This window comes from Pseudophryne corroboree, chromosome 2 (genome assembly GCF_028390025.1).
Source record: "Pseudophryne corroboree isolate aPseCor3 chromosome 2, aPseCor3.hap2, whole genome shotgun sequence".
NCBI lineage: Eukaryota > Metazoa > Chordata > Amphibia > Anura > Myobatrachidae > Pseudophryne > Pseudophryne corroboree.
Genome location: NC_086445.1, coordinates 564321122 through 564339389, shown reverse-complemented (window position 1 = coordinate 564339389; position 18268 = coordinate 564321122). Strand labels below are relative to the sequence as shown.

At 40.2% G+C, this 18268-nt stretch overlaps 1 protein-coding gene across 1 annotated transcript in view; it reads right to left on the bottom strand.

Moving 5' to 3' along the window:
• Positions 1 to 18268, bottom strand: part of GRIK3 (glutamate ionotropic receptor kainate type subunit 3) — a 982272-nt gene that overhangs the window by 953922 nt on the left and 10082 nt on the right. The gene's annotated exons all lie outside the window — the stretch shown is intronic.

The window sequence follows — 18268 nt, the reverse complement described above, 5'->3', positions numbered from 1 at the left end:
AATTAGCTTCTATGTGACAAGTGGCTGCAATGTGGCAGTACTGTAGATGGCGGTAGCTCTCTGTCCACAAGCTGCCGTCTTACACTGTATGTTAGTAATCACAGAGAAATTTGCCACTTTAATTATTCAAAATAAAAAAAATATTTATGCAGCTTTATTATTAATAAACCATCACAAGTATTCAGAACACAATGAGAATAAATACTGCAACAAAACAGTTAATATGATTTAATTCAAAAGATGCTGATTTGATATGGATAGTGCAACTAGGAGGGACATGGTATTTAAAAGAGAACACTGAAAAATTAGGCAAGGTGGCCCCCATGCTTGTCGAGAGCAGCTACAAGCCCTGGTACTGAGGGAGGTGGTGGGGGGGGGGGGGGGGGGGGGGAATGTGTGTGTGTGACCAAGATAGGGGAAGCTGTGGCCATGTAATAATGTAATAAAATAAAATACTCGGTGCTGCGTAGCACTCCGGAGGTGATGGATCCAGGTGGGAGGTGGTATGAGTGTGATTGCCCTATCCCAGTAACACTACAACTTACCTGCCCACTGCCATACCTCTCAGCATGACCCTCTCCAGGAGGGACAAAATGCTCTGTTCCTGGACTTCTCTCTTCATGTAGGATTGCACTCAACTGTGTTGAACTAGTTACTTGATAAGTAAGGTGTTTCAGAACAGGTGATGGCAATCATAAATTAAATCCAGGAGGAGAGCATTCTGTCCCTCCTGGAGAGGGTCACGTTGGGAGGTATGCACTACTGATGGCTACTGCATAGTGGCTACGCAGTGGTTGTGGGCACATCATGCAGGGGAGAGAGGACACTGCTACTATCCATAGACTGTCCACAGCCCAGCACAAAGCAGCATGTGTTGGGGAGACAAGCTACAGTCTTCTATCTCTCTCTGCTCAATGTGCAACTGACTCAGGCCCCGCCGAGCCACTCCAACAAACCCAGGCAAAGACCTCCCCTCTCGGCGTCCTGGGTGGCACCCTTATCAGTGAGAATGTCTTACACAAACATTCTTTACTACTACTATATATGACTTTTTTGCAGCTAGTGGGTTTATTAGTGGTTTTTATTTGGACCACTCGTCCTAATTCCCATTCATTTGTTCATGATATTGTCCAGTATCAATGGGTGCCACTACTATTATATATTCCTTATTAACAACCACTGTCAACTTAACATAAAAGAAATAATGGTTTTAAATAGGCAACTGGCATTCCAGCTATTAAAATGTGCAATAGGTTTTGAACTTTAAACAAATCCCTCTAGGAGGGAATGAGGTTAACGTTCTTTGCTGGCAGGCCTTAAAAATAAATTGCTGGCTCTCGTGGTAAAGCTTCAGGAGAAGAATAAGTGAACACAATCAAGACTCCATAGAGTGCCAGTCTCCATATGTGTGACTGATGGCATAGATTTCTATGTATGCCGCTCCAATCATGCTCAATTATTGATAATAACTCAGTATAAAAAGCATCTGCATCAGTGTTGATGTGAGCTCTACCAAACACAGCAATGTTTAATCCTCAGACTGCCCCTTCTGTTATAAAATGAAATACAAGATAAATAATTAGGTCAACAAATTGCCATAGCTTTATTACTATTATAAATTAAACTGGAAAATATGCAGTTTACAGTGCACTTATAGATCATAAAAACCAATGCAGGCGTATAATGCAGCACATTACACATTTTCTGTCCTATTGCATAGCACAAAATATAGCATATCAGGATTTTTGGTGGACAGATAAATAAAGAATTCATGTGTACAAGGTTTACAAAGACCCAGGCACTGAACTTGCATCTACCATGTTGCTTATAAAGCAACAACAATAGGATTCCTGTTTTCAGGGCACAGTAATTTGCAATATTTTTTAGAACAATAAATTCTATAGCCTACAGTGTTTAAAATGATATGAAATAATCTTAAGGAGCTGTTAAAACAAAGCAAGTTGTGATCATGGGGATATAAGGATACAAAATTTAATGTAACACCTGTTTTTGCGAGAGCTCTTTTTTATATAAATAAAACACAATTACTGTAAATTTCCAGAATCTTTTAAAAAAAAATACATACTTGATGTCACCTCTCGTGAGTGCTCCTATCTTACCAGCATGCTTCATTAGAAAGGTCAACAGAGCATTCCCTAACAAGAAAATGTCTTGATACAGGGATAAACTGCCTGCCCTGTTATAGTCTCTTAAGGCAAATGATGGTTGTACTGTAGCAACAGATTTACTGTACTTTGCTAGTTGTGGACCTATGTGACAGAACACAATGTTTGCACTATACTCCGATTAACATCATGTACTTCACCTTATAAAAAACAAAGTGATCCAAAAGGGCAATCAATGTTTAACCACTTGCCACCTGGTAACTGAAAATGTTCCTTTCAGCTTATCCTCAAATTTGGGTAAAATATTATCAACCTAAGTATGGTCTGGATACTGTTACATGGGCAAACTTCATATTACATTGGTGTCCCAGTATCTCATTCCAGAATAAGAAACATCTTGGGAAAGATAAGTGACAGGAATTGAGCCTTAAACTAACACAGCTTTATAAAACATGGACTTCAAATTTACTATGAGCCTGATTCAAGTTTGTAAGCAAAGCCAAAAAGCACACAACTGGATAAAACCATGTTGCGCTGCAAGTGGAGCGTATATAACATGCTGATTTTTTAGATTTGGGTGGGTTATATTTTATCTGTGCACGGTAAATACTGGCTGCTTTTGCATGTAGCCCACAAAGGTTTGACAGCTTTATTTTTACACTGCAATTTAGATTTTAGTTTGAACACCCCCCACCCAAATCTAAATCGCTCTGCACAAGTTACATCTTCTCCAATTGCAGTGAAGCATGGTTTTTGTTTTGTTTACAAACATGAATCAGGCCCAATGTTGTTTATTTTGGTGATATAATTGCATCTCTGCCTTTGTAACCCAGCATCTTGTTTTAGCAATGCTAGAATGACTTTGGTGGTAATTCCGAGTTGTTCGCTCGCTAGCTGTTTTTAGCAGCCGTGTAAACGCTATGCTGCCTCCCACTGGGAGTGTATTTTAGCTTAGCAGAAGTGCGAACGAAAGGATCGCAGAGAGGAGGCAAAGTTTTTTTGTGCAGTTTTAGAGTAGCTCAAAACCTACTCAGCACTTGCGATGACTTCAGACTGTTTAGTTCCTGTTTTGATGTCACAAACCCACCCAGCGTTCGCCCAGCCACGCCTGTGTTTTTCCTGGCACGCCTGCGTTTTTTCAAACACTCCCTGAAAACTGTCAGTTGACACCCAGAAATGCCTACTTCATGTCAATCAGTCTGCGGCCAGCAGTGCGAATGAAAAGCTTCGCTAGACCATGTATGAAACTACATCATTCGTTGTAATAGTACATCACGCATGCGCATTGCGCCGCATACACATGCGCAGAAGTGCCGTTTTTTGCCTCATCATTGCACAGCAAACGAATGCAGCTAGTGATCAACTCAGAATGACAACCTTTGTGCCAGAGATCGTGGTGTGTCACGTGATCGAATATTCTATCCATTAGGTGCAATGAGGTAAATCATTCCTCAAGAATTTGCATATGTATACTGTATACTTATGTTTGTTTTGTATAGGCAGATGTGTAAGTTAAGAAAACCTAATAAATGCATGATATGATTTTTCTTGCATTACAAATCCCATTGAAAAAATGTTTGGCTTGAAAGCTGATAAACTAAGGGTTTTCTTTTGTAGATAAATAAAACTACATCTATTAACCTCAAATACACAAAAGCAATGAACATTTCTAGTCTTTATATTAAAGAGGACCTCATTCAAGCAGAATTGGTACTCATGAGTGCTCACAAGGTTTCATGTAGTGGATATTAAATGCCTATATTACATAATGTTGTTGTAACAAGACAAGTCAATTTTTCAGTTACTATGATATCTGTCCCAAAAGTATGGGGCTCATGTTTCTGTTATGCTGTTTCTGGTTCTAAGCCCTAAAGGAGATAATGTGCTCAGGAGCATGACCAAACCTCTAGTATGTACATCATTAGCGGCTATATATACATGGTGTTGAGGATAAGGCAACAAAGATCTGTGGATGCTGCTTCCATTTGCTGAAACAAAGGCCTTTTCTCTGGCTCATTTAATACTTACAGTGGGTTCCAACTTCCAACACAAAAAAGGTCTAGCCAAGGAGGGTTTCTTACAGGAACTTTGAAGAGTCAAGAAGGAGTTTGCAAGGAGTTTTGAAACTGATGGGAAACGGCATGGAATGACACTGAGTTCTAAGCTCAAAATACAGGATTTATGAAAGGATGGTTTGACCTTCTAAAGAGACCCCTCTTTTGATCCTTGTCATTTTCAAAACTTGTACAGTATCTCACTGCTAAACCAATGAACAACAGATGTGAACCTACCACAAACTCACCACAGTTTAAAAACGTGCACAGATCAGTAGTATCTGTGCAGGATTATATGAAATATAAAAATAAAAAATGATATATATATATCACAGGAAAAGTGTGTTTGTCTTTATTTCAAGGCAACAGCTTAGGGGTGGATCAGGGCTTAGAGAGACAATAGAAAGTAAGACCCCCCCCCCCTCCAAATTGAGAATATCGGGGGGAAAAACAAATTGAGAATATTGGGAAAAAACCCTTAGGGTATATTTATTAGGCGTGCCGTTTCGGGGATGTATATGTCTTGAGGAAGGGGCTATGTCCCTGAAGTGTCACACCTAATAAATATACCATATGAATATAAATATACCCTTTTTCACAATATTCTCAAATTGAGGGCAGCAGGGGGGGGGGGGGAGTTGGGGGCTAACTTTCTGTTGTCTCTCCATCCCCTAAGATGTTGCCTTGTAATAAAAACTCACACACTGTTACTATTCAGCTGCTAAAATTGTTACTCTTTTTCCTAAAGATAAGGCGTTACCCAAATCACTTAAATTGTAAGCTCATATGATAAGGGTCAACTTTACCTTTGGTTTTACGGACAAGCATGCCATTTGTTTGTATTATGATCTCCATAATTTATATCACTGTAAAGTATAGTATGTTGGCACTTGATAAATGCAGTAAATGCTAGCATTAACTGCACATTTGTTAACACACATATATGTGCAGTCAGAAAACTTATTTTTTCGTTGTATACATAATTCTCTTAAAAATATGACTTATAGAGTTAAAGGATCTACTTTAATAAGCAATCTAATATAATGACATCATATATAGCATAGTACCACTTACATCGCAAGAAATCATTCTGGCAGTTCCTAGTCAGCTGAGGTGAGATTGGCAAATTTATTTAAGTCATTACAAAACACCCATTTATTACTTTTATGAATACATGTAGTTTCACTTTTATGAGTTCTGCTTAATAAAGTGATTTCATTTTTTGGCTTTATATACATCTTAACTTAGTAATTCCCTATGGCCAAAATGAATATGATTTAATGTAGTGTACGCATACTATGGTCTAGGCTATTAGGAGTATATTAAACCTTGTACACTATCCAACTCCTACTGTGTAATCATAGCATGGCATAGGCATATAAAACACATACATATGATCATAGGTAAATGCAGGGGGGTTTCTGGTTGCCTGGAAACCCCCTCCTATTAGCCAGCTGCTCAAATTATAACAAATGTAGCATATAATACGATTACTACAGCTGTCACCACATCATGCAGTGTACGGGACAGAGCAGCACTGCTGCACATGCCCAGTGGTAGTAGCTTCTTCTGCCAAGTTTGTTGCGAGTGCGGATCTGAGTGCTCAATCAGTGCACTGGACGAGAGAGTAGCTGCCAGGAAGAAGAGACAGGCACCTTCTCATGTGGTGGGAGAATGTATGCTTAGAACTAGTAAAGACAGAACTGCACTTTCTATTATGTTTGTATATTTATTATGGGATGTTTAACCTTTTCCACATATTGTATTTATATTAGTTAAATGTGTTTGATACAGTCTATACTATAGAACATCTATAGTGTTAATTATTTCTACTGTATTCCATACACTAGTGCTGGCCTGGCCAATCTGTGGCTTTCAAGATGTTGTGAAACTACACATCCCTGCATGCCCTGCTGCAGATTTAGCATGACCTAAAAGTAATACTGTGGCAGGGCATGCTGGGATTTGTAGTTTCTCAACAGCTGGAGGGCCACCGGTTGGCCAGGCCTGCACTAGTGTTTAAAAAGACTAATGTGCACATATATGTTCTAGGGTCGGTACTAGGTTCTTCTGCTGCTCCCCCAGATTCCCGTACTTGCTCCAATGTTCTGCAGAGTGGGAGATTGTGGATTGCATTTGGAAACCCCCATCAAGAAATCCTGCATTTGCCACTGATGATCCCTGGATCAGTGACAGTCCCATGTGCAGTATTCATCCGTCATTGTGGCGCTACCAGAGATAATTCTGCTGATGTGTAACTCCACATCTGTCTCCCAAACATCACTCTGCTACTCTCTCTGTCTTGTGCAGTATGATTGATTTATTGGTCACTCCTTTTAATTGACACATTTACAGTTTCCATTAACAAAGTAACCACATTACTAGAGAACTCCAGACAGCCAATAACTGAAGACGAAGAGAGACGATGACTATGACCTGCTGTGAACCCTAGAAACCTATTACTGTCATTAGACCTGGTGGATACAAGAAGAACTGCATCTTCAAGTGGTGCAAACAAGAAAGACCTTACAACATGTTAACTGTCATCCATAAGTAGAACTGCTGAAGATATAACCTTTATAGTGAAAACGAGAGTAGTTTTATCAGAGACACTTTGCTGTCAGCTACCTGCCTTATAAACCTCTGTTAAAAGGAGCTGCTGTCATCTTCTTAAAGTAAAGAGAGAGAAGATGTTCAGGCTGATAGTCAGACTATAGTGAACAAAGCGCAGTCAAGGTATTAAATTAGTTAGGGCTGACAGAACATGTTAGTACTAATGTTATTGCCAGGAAGGTGGGTTCAAATCTCAGCATGACTTACCTTGACCTTGGAAATTTAATTTTTTGTGCTGAGACAGAGTATATTCTATTATTCGGTCTATTCTTTTCCTTCTTGTAAATGATGATGCTATTGTGGCGGCAAAATAACACACGTGAGAAACCTAATGTGGAAAAGCTATTTAAGCCATTTGTGAAAATAAAGAGATATAAGCTACTAGCCGATGTACTGGGGTAATATATCAATAATGCAAATGTATGATCTTTAAAATTTTGATGCACCAGAGTGACATGAGTCTCACGATGCTCTGTAGATTTGGATGCCCTACTCCTTACACTATTTATTGGTCCATGGCTTCTTTCTTCACTTATTTATTTATAATAGTTTCTTATATAGTGCAACAAATTCTGCTGCGCTTTACAATTGGAAAAAACAGTGATAAAACAAAACTGGGTAATAACATACAGACAAAGAGGTAGGAAGGCCCTGCTCGCAAGCATACAATCTATTGGGAAAAAGGCATTGGTCACAATTAAGGTGTTATCTATTGCTTAATGGTTCACCATATCGCAAAAGTTCTTGGAGGGCTGTATGATATGGTCACACAGTAATGTTGGCCTGGAGTAAGGAGGATGGGAAAGTGAAGAAAGAAAAAAATACAGTATGTGAGGATATGTGTGGACTATACAGTGGGGATGTAATCGGATAGGAAAGCTTATGAAGGTTATGTGGGCGGTTCCGGAATTTGATACGCTTGCCTGAATAGGTGAGTTTTCAGGGAATGCTTGAAGGTTTGGAGACAAGAGGAGAGTCTTATTGTGCATGGGAGGGCATTCCATATAGTGGGTGCATTTCGAAGAAAGTCCTGTAATCATAAATGAGAGCTAATAATGAGTGTGGACGAATGTCTAGCATGGAAGATTAGCCTCGCAGCAGCATTCAAAATGGATTGCAGTGGTGAGAGTCTCTTTTTGGTAAGACCAGTAAGAAGGGTATTGCAATAATCAATGTTGGAGACAATGGCCCTCATTCTGAGTTGTTCACTCGCTAGCTGCTTTTAGCAGCATTGCAAACGCTAGGCCGCCGCCCTCTGGGAGTGTATCTTAGCTTAGCAGAATAGCGAACGAAAGATTAGCAGAATTGCTACTAAATATTTTCTTGCAGTTTCTGAGTAGCTCCAGACCTACTCCTAGATTGCAATCAGCTCGGTCCGTTTAGTTCCTGGTTTGACATCACAAACACGCCCTGCGCTCGGCCAGCCACTCCCCCGTTTCTCCAGACACTCCCGCATTTTTCCCTGACACGCCTGCATTTTTTAGCACACTCCCGGAAAACGCTCAGTTACCACCCAGAAACGCCCCTTTCCTTTCAATCACTCACCGTTCAGCAGTGCGACTGAAAAGCGCCGCAAAGACAACAGCAAAGCTGCTAAGTTTTCAGTTAAATAACTAAGCGCATGCGCATACCATGCGCACGCGCATTTAGCAACAAATCGCAGCATAGCGAAAATCGGCAACGAGCGAACAATTCGGAATGACCACCAATGAGAGCATGGATTAGAGTTGTTGCAGTGTCTTGTGAAAGGTGCAGTATGATATTATTTGGGATATGTTTTTAGATGCATGTAACATGATTTTTAGACCAATTGAATGTGAGGAAAAAAGGACAGTTCAGAGTAGAGGATGACACCTAGGCAGCGAGCTTGTGTGGTAGAATTGATTGTCGAGTTCTCAACAGTGATAGAGATATCAGGTAACTTCTATTGGTTGGTGGATATATAATTAATTCTGTTTTGGAAATATTAAGTTTGGGGTGGTGAGATGATATTCAAGATGAAATGGCAAAAGGGCATTCAGTGATACGGACCACTATAGATTCACCTAATATTTCTCCTCACATAATAGCTCTGCCTCCTTCACATTTGCAAAAAATTGTTCAGAGCTTTATGCAATGGTGAGTACTTTTGAGCAAGTTGGGGATGCAATAAAGTGAGGCCACTGCAGTGATCATCGCGTATACTTGGATGGACTCCTATATTTCCTGCTATGCAAAAGCAGACTAGATGTCAATTAATCTGCTAAGTTTTTTAAGTATGGGAGGAAAGCTAATATACTGTACTGTGTATGTATTCAAATCCAAAATTGTACTGACATCACCATACTAGTGCTTTTTGAATAGTATTGTGGCTGGTAGAATATGGGCTCTGCATTTAATGCAGTCAAAAGTATATGGGCTTTGCATTGTCACCAGAAAAAAGACATTTGAATTTAAGTGTGGTCATCAGAATATAGGCTCAGCATTTGTATTGTGTTAAATTCAATATTACCTCTCCATGTATTTGGCGATCACTAGAGCATTGTTCTGTGCCTCCCAAAAAAGGGATCTATATTTTAGTGTGAACGCTTGAATTTGAGCTGTGTATGATGTGGTCTCTGAGCTCTTTTGGCAGTGATACTATGCTAGTGATACTCATTCAGCAGTGATATAGTGGTAGTGATACTCATTCGGTAGTGATACAGTGGTAGTGATACTCATTCGGTAGTGATACAGTGGTAGTGATACTCATTCGGTAGTGATACAGTGGTAGCGATACTCATTCGGCATTCATACTGCTCTCGTAAGCCAGTGTGCTCTGCACTGTACTTTGGTCACAAAACTTTAGCTCTGCATCTGTAACCTGCAATGGTAACCATTGTTCTGTGGGTAATCAGAATAAGGATGTGTTTTGCACTAAGTCAATCAGAAAATTGTGACTGTGGTCATCCATTTAATGGCTTTGCATTGCACTGTGGTCACCAGAATATGGCTCTGTTTTGGTCAAAACCCATTATGTGGTCACTAATATGTGGGCTCTGCATTGTCCTATGGTCACTAGAATAGGACTCAGTGTATTTACTTGTTTGCTAAATTGTGAACATTATTTACTTTACTCATCTCTATATTCACCACTGAATATGCCTCCAGACATTTCCCTAAGACATTCAGTACAGTACTTTAAAATGGATATAACCTCAATGTATCTGACACATGCACACACACATGCGTGCATACACAAGTAATAAAAAGTAATGCTTTTATTACAGTACAGATATTTCTGATCGGGATCTGATAGATTTTTGGTAACTGACAAAATATCCATAGCGTTGACCCGTCCGAACATGAAACAATGACTGACTTACTGTAGCCTTGCACAGACTGTCCATTGCACCCTGAGCACTGCATTCATACAAAGGGGCCTTTGATGGGCCTTTTTGCCGTCCAAGCTCCAGTGTATACGGTACCTACTAATGAAAGCTGATTCATTGTAAAACACACCTCAAACTGCCATGTACTATTTGGACCCATAGCAATGTAGCACAGGTACCCAAGTTGTATAAACTCATTAAAAGTAAATACAGGTTGAGTCTCCCTTATCCAAAATGCTTGGTACCAGAGGTATTTTGGATATGGGATTTTTCCGTATTTTGGAATAATTGCATACCATAATGAGATATCATGGTGATGGGACCTAAGTCTAAGCACAGAATGCATTTATGTTACATATACACCTTATACACACAGCCTGAAGGTCATTTTAGCCAATATTTTTTATAACTTTGTGCATTAAACTAAGTGTGTCTAGATTCACACAATTCATTTATGTTTCATATACACCTTATACACACAGCCTGAAGGTCATTTAATACAATATTTTTAATAACTTTGTGTATTAAACAAAGTTTGTGTACATTGAGCCATCAAAAAACAAAGGTTTCATTATCTCACTCTCACTCAAAAAAGTCCGTATTTCGGAATATTCCGTATTTCGGAATATTTGGATATGGGATACTCAACCTGTATGTGGCAAATTCTAATGCTTGCAAGAAAAATTGATAATTACCTCTGAATACAGCCCGGCGTTACCTGCTGTGTGACACATAAGTCATTAAGAGGTCTATTCATGAAGCAGTGAAAAGGGTGAAGAAGTAAACCTGTGGAGAAGTTGCCCATGGCAACCAATCAGCATTGAAGTAACATTTATTATTTGCATACTATGCAATTGTATGGAGCAGCTGATTGGTTGCCATGGGCAACTTCTCCACAGGCTCACTTCTCCACTATTTTCACTGCTTCATGAATAGACCCCATAGTCTATGATGGCTGCAGTTACTGATTTGTTTTTATAAATGAGCTATATTAATCTGTAAGCTCATTTACTATTTTATTTTGTTATTAACATTAGTTCAGATATAACACAATAATAATCTCTAATTAATATATTAATAACATGCCTTCAGTCTATTAAGTCATCTGTCACATATCTCTCCCACTTACACTTTAACTCTGTTTCCTTTATGTCCTTACTTCATGCCCTCCCTCTCCCTTCCCAAAGTTTACCGCTGTGAAGTGAGGAAAGCAGTGCAGCTGAGGACACAGCCTATTCACAGCAATAAAGTAAATAATTGTTATTACCAACATAGATTTTGAAACTATAATGTTCCCTAGGATATCTGGAATACCAAAATAGGATTTTTTAGACTACCAAAAAGAGATGTATTTTTATACAGATATATTACTTTTATGTCACTGGAATGCTTGATCTTGTAATATTAAAATAAATTAATAAAAAGGCTTTGACAGTTCTGTGTAATACGTTTCTACATTACCATGTTTCCTTTCCCTCTTTATCACCTACTTTCTTTTTTATCTCCTGTACAGCATTTTCTCTTCTCCTTGCCCAATCTATAACCCCTGGTTTATACAGAAATTATAGCTAAGGTAATACAATGGGGAAATTCATGGTATTGTAATCTCATGTTCACGCTATCTTAGTATGATATACTGCCCTCTACTGACAGCTAGCTGTCACACTTACAGCTCCATCAGCCCATAGAGCAAACATACCGAACATTCACAGAAGTTACATTTCTAGAACAATGCACCTGATAACCTTATTTTTATGAATAGGTGAAACTATTTAAGGATTGGTATACAAAATACTAAAAGATATTTCCTGACCATCATTGTAAAATAGTGTGCCTTCACAACTAACTTGTATACAAGACTAGAACTTAAATAATCCAAACTCAATATCTGTTACATTTAAAATCTATGAAATCCAGATTTTCAGCTACTGTTTAAAACTAAGGGGGAGATTTATCAAGGCTTGGAGAGAAAGGGGAAAGAGAAATCAATCAGCTTGTAACTGTAATTTTACATGCTGTGTTTGAAAAATGTCAGGAGCTGATTGGTTGATATTATATCTCTCTTCAAGCTTTGATAAATACCATACCCCATTTTTTATTTGTGAACTAGGGAAGTGTTTAAAACTACTACTGTGTTAACAATAAACATCTATGTATACTTTTGACCAGTGTACTTTTTTAATTCTTTCTGCCACAAATCCTATAACTCAATGTCCACCTCAATGTCCATGTGTTCTTATTGGGCAACCAGCTTTTTCATCACCATATGAAATTATCCCTTTATAAAAAAACTTTTTGATTTACTTACACTACATCCAATGCCTTCATAAAATGTACCCACCTATAGTGACTTTTATCCAACATGAAAGTAGTCTTCAGTTGCTTAAAATGGACTTCACAGATTTTACCTTTTTTATCTTCTTTGCCGTTTTTTGGGGACACACTACACACAAATTAATTCAAAAGAAGTTAGACAGTGGTGTAGGTAGGTAAGAGCAAAGTCAGAGGCTGAAGATCATCCAGATATTTCAAAGTAAAGTATATTGCAATAATACAAAGTATATTCCAATAATACAGTGCTTTTAGTTAACTCATAGTAAGAAGTGAAATGATTTATCCATTTTGTAGTTTATCAGATCTAGGCTGGTCTGCAATTTTAATTGACAGTAATTTGTATAATGAAGTACATGATATTCACTCACAATAAAAAAAAGTGTTTTCTTCATACTGTAGGGGATTATTCAGGCTTATTAGCAAACCAAAAAAGTAAGCAATTGGGAAAAACCATGTTGCATTGCAGGTGGGGAAGATTTAACATGTGCAGGGAGATTTAGATTTTTTGGGGGGGAGATATATTGTTTCTGTACAGGGTAAATAGTGGCTGCTTAATTTCTACACTGCAATTTAGATTTCAGTTTAAACACACCTCATCCAAATCTAACTCTCTCTGCACATATTACATCTGCCCACCCACAGTGCAACATGATTTTGTCCAATCGCTTACTTTTTTGGTTTGCTAACTAACCCGAATAAGGTCCACAATGACAATTTTTTTTATGGTTTATACCCCTAAACATTATTGTTTTTATATAACCGCCTTATGAAACTTGAAGTTGGGTTAATGTGTCCTGAGTGCTTCAAAGTACACCTATACATTTTGTGAACAGTAAATGTACACAGGATGAAGTTAAAATGCCAATATACTGATGTTGGAATGGCATAAGGCCGGCGTCAAAATCCCAACAGAACTCGGGATCCCGACATCAACGTACAGACGCCTGGAATCCCGAATGTTCTTTTAGTGGGATGTGCTTGCGTCCTGCCATGGAACGTGGGAGATTTGGTTTAGGCATTAGAAGGGGGCTTAGGATGCAGGGATGGGAAGGAGATGGTTAGGTACCGGGGAGGGGTGGTTAGGGTTCGGAACTTTCAAGGGGAGGTTAGGGTTAGGCAGCAACCACTGGGGAGGGTTAGGGTTAGGCACCACTGGGGAGGGTTATTGTTAGGCATCACTGGGGAGGGTTAGGGTTAGGCATCACTGGGGAGGGTTAGGGTTAGGCATCACTGGGGAGGGTTAGGGTTAGGCATCACTGGGGAGGGTTAGGGTTAGGCATCACTGGGGAGGGTTAGGGTTAGGCATCACTGGGGAGGGTTAGGGTTAGGCACCACTGGGGAGGGTTAGGGTTAGGCACCACTGGGGAGGGTTAGGGTTAGGCATCACTGGGGAGGGTTAGGGTTAGGCATCACTGGGGAGGGTTAGGTTTAGGCACCACTGGGGTGGGTTAGGGTTAGGCATCACTGGGGAGGGTTAGGGTTAAGCATCACTGGGGAGGGTTAGGGGTAGGCACCACTGGGGAGGGTTAGGTTTAGGCATCACTGGGGAGGGTTAGGGTTAAGCATCACTGGGGAGGGTTAGGGGTAGGCACCACTGGGGAGGGTTAGGTTTAGGCACCACTGAGGAGGGTTAGGGTAGGCACCCACAAGAGAGGTTAGGGTAGGGGGCAGGGGAGAGTTAGGATACCTTCTGTGGTATGTCGGGATGCCGCTGTCAGTATTCTGACCACCGGCATCCTCTCCATCGAGATAACATACCGAATCCAATGTAGACTTCCAGCATAACTTATTCTCTGAATGACTTTAACTGAATATAACTATTTGGGAACTATAATGAATTCATAGAACAATGGGAGATCGACTCATTTCTACATCTAATCATAATCACAAACACAAAATCTCCATGAATCCACACATCACATTCAAACATTAGCAGTTGTGTTTGCCAACAGTAAGGAGCACCTGTTGAACTTACAGTAATTAATTTTATTGTACGATTGTGACTTATAGTAAATTCCATGGTTAAGCAAAACTCATGTATATTGTAGATGAGAAACCTCATATAAAAAGAAACATCTTATAGCAGTATACATACATCATACAGTAAAATGGCACTGTAAAGCAGAGGGCAATGTAAGCCTGAGCATTCCACATATATTAACCCCAGGCAGGCTATTGATCCACATGGTACTGTCTAATAACTATGTCATCTTATCACCATCTTCTGGAATGAGAAATAACAATCTTTTATCTTGTGAAATATGAGGTATATAATGTGGCATTGTTTTTTATTTCTTTTTGTTAGACATTTTGAATGCAACATCATGGAAATATATGCATTTATATACATATTGTGTGTATCATATATGCATTAAAATATAGCATATGTACATTAAATATTGTTAAAGCAATAAGCATTATTCGCATTCATTTCATTTCTATTATGTGCAAGTGCAGTGCAAAATATTTCATTACTTCTATAGATCAAGATTTTATATGTTGCATAAACCTGAGGGGAAAAAAAATCTATAGCTGAGTTTTATTGTTTTTATAATGTCCTATTTATCCCAAGTACTAAAACATTTACCAGGATGCATTGATATTTTCTGTTTATTGAATACTATTTTAATAAGCCATCATATTATCTTTATAATCTGTGCTATGACGCTGAGCTTGATTGCTTGCAGAAATATATGTTCTGTAGCTATAAAGCCTCATTTACTCTACTTCTAGGTTTAGGAAGTAATTTCAATAGCTCTTAACAATATTATAACTAGAGGTGAGCGAGCTCGGTTCTCAGAGAACTGAGCCCACCCGAACTTGCCCAATCCGAGTGGATCCGAGCCAAAATCAGATATACCCATCTGCCTTGAATCCTGAAATGAGGAAAAATGTCATGACTACCTTGATTCTAGAAGTGAGGCAAAATGTAATCTTCTCAGTGTTGGATCTCGGTTCTCCCAGATTTTGGATTTGAGCGCCAATTTCAACGTCCCAATGAAATGAATGTGCTGACTGCACACAGCTCTCAGCCAATTGATTTCTGCATTCTCATTCACCCAGAGGCTGCTGCTCTGCTGCAGCCACCTGCACTGCATCCGATCTGCACTGTATCCAACCCAAACTGTGACCAGCAGTGTATCCGACCCCACGGTATGTGTCCCGCACTGTAAACCACACTGTACACAACCTGCACTGTATCCGAGCCACACTGTAACAGCTCAATATTTAACTGTGTGTCCCAAAGTATTCTGCCCTGTATCCCACACTATATCCAGCAGGCAGTGACGGAATTAGCGAACGGTAGGAACAGGTGCAACAAAATGCTTTGCCCCCCCCCTCTCATCCCATCCAAGTTCACCCCCCTCCCCCCTAACTCCAAATTAGAGATTCTTTGCATGCTCCCTTACTATCTCTCTCTCTCTCTCTCTCTCTCTCTCTATATATATATATATATATATATACACACATACACAGTGGTACAAGTACAGAAAAACTGTTAGTTGTGCTGTGTGCACGCGCCATTGAAAATGGGGGTGTAATACATATATGACCCAAGTAGTGCAGTGCCAGATTCACATATGCCCCCACAGTGCAAGATATGCCCGCACAGTACCAGTTATACACATGTCCGCACAGTGCAAGATACACATATAACCCCATGGTGCTACATATGCCCCCACTATGCCAGATACACATATGCCCCCGCAGTGTCAGATATGCCTCCACATTGCCAAATACACATGCCCCCACAGTGCTAGATATGCCCCCACAGTGCCAGATACACATATTCCCCCATGTTGCCAGATATGCCCCCACATTGCAAGGAACACATGCCCCCATGGTGCCATATATGCCCTCATAGTGCCAGATATGCCCCCACAGTGCTAGATATGCCCCCACAGTGCCAATTTTTATATTTTTACCTGCGAGTTGCCAGGGGTCTCCAGCACGTTGCTATGGGTTTCATGTGCATTGCCAGGGGCCTCCAGCACATTGCTATGGGTTTTATGTGCATTGCCAGGGGTTTCATTCACATAGAAAGGGGTCTCCATCACATTGCTATGGGTTTCATGTGCATTGCCAGGGGTTTCATGCACATTGCCAGGGGTCTCCAACACATTGCTATGGGTTTCATGCACGTTGCCAGGGGTTTCCTGCACGTTGCCAGGGGTCTCCTCTGCATTGCCAGGGGTTTCCTGCATGTTGCTACTGTTTCATTAAAGTATGGAAGGGTGTGTGTGGGCTGCTGCTTTATTATCTATAATTCTAGCCCCCCGCAGCCCCTGTAGTGGATTGAGACGTGCTTCCGTACATTACAGTGTGAGAAAAAACCTTAAAATGCCCGCCTCCCGGGGAGACAGGCGCTAGAGGTCAAATGTGACTTCTAGCGTCTGTCTCCGCCTTGGCGGTGGCCATTTTTGGTGGGAGGTTTTACATTGCAATGTATGGAAGCACTGCCACAGCCCCTAGTGCGTCTCAATTCACTCACTGCAGGGGCTGCAGCGGCTAGAGTAACTGTGAGGGGGCCGCGGCTGTTTCCGTTTGGGCCCCTTGACAGCGGTGGGCCCAAGTGCAAGGCACTGCTTGCACTGGTGGTAGTTCCGCCACTGCCAGCAGGTATGGACCACTGTTTTTTATGGTTAGGGAAATTGGGGGGGAGCAGCTCAACAAACTGATTGTTCGAGGCTTTACATGTTCACAGAGTGACAGCTATCACTATCCCAGGGCCCTCAGGAGGGGGGTACAGATCAGTGACGTGCGGTGGGGTGAGGCAGAGCCTTTCCTGTCATACTAACGTTTGTGCCAGAGTTATGACTGTATAAAGTATATGAAAAATACAAAGAATATGTTTGAAATATCTTCCTTGTATTATTCTAATCATTTTTATAGCCAAAACTCTGGAGAAAAAAGTCTATGGCAGGTGGGGCAGTGCCTCACCTGCTAATCTTTTCCGCACATCTCTGGTCAAAACTCACCAAATTTCCAGGAGTTTGTACTGTTGCACCTGTGAATAATACCCAGATGTACCCTTTGGCTCATACATTGCATGTAAATTTGGCTCTGGTGCTAGACAGTGCCTCCTAAGCTATTTAGCTCACCACACGTCCCTGGTACAGATTGAGCACTGAGAATAGGCATTTCCTGGGGGCATGTGCACTTGTTTAGGGGTCATCCACATCTGCTGTTGCTATCTTACACATGGTTTAGGTTTTTTTTTCTTTGATGTACGTTAACTACTACTACTTTTGAGCAATGATATTCTACACAATTCTTAATACATTTCTGTGTTTTATTGCTTTCTATTGAAAGTACTTGTGAGTTTGTTCAAATGATTATTGCTAATTCATTATTATTATTATTATGCATTACATTATTAAACAGAAACAACTGCCGTTTGTTTGTGCCTCTGCTCTGTTGCTTAGTTTAGCCATCTAGCCTTTGGCCTATGTTGTGAGGTGGTCAAAATTGAGGGGAAATGACTGGAAATTAATGCTATTGAGTGTAATAATACTGTGGGAACAAAAACAGATTTTACCTGTTTTTATACATTTTTCAACTCCACTGAAGTGACATGGTGATGCATTGGCAGCATAAGTGCCTCACCATCATTCATTATTAGTATATACTTGCCCCTGAAAAGATACAGGAGTATACATGATTATGTGCTGGTGTGCGTGGTCCACAGGTACATTAAAATCCTTTTGCTGATGTTTGGTTACATGAGAAATCCATGTCACACCCACTGTCCATCTGGTCTTAGGTGTAGATATGTTCTGAATTCTTTCTG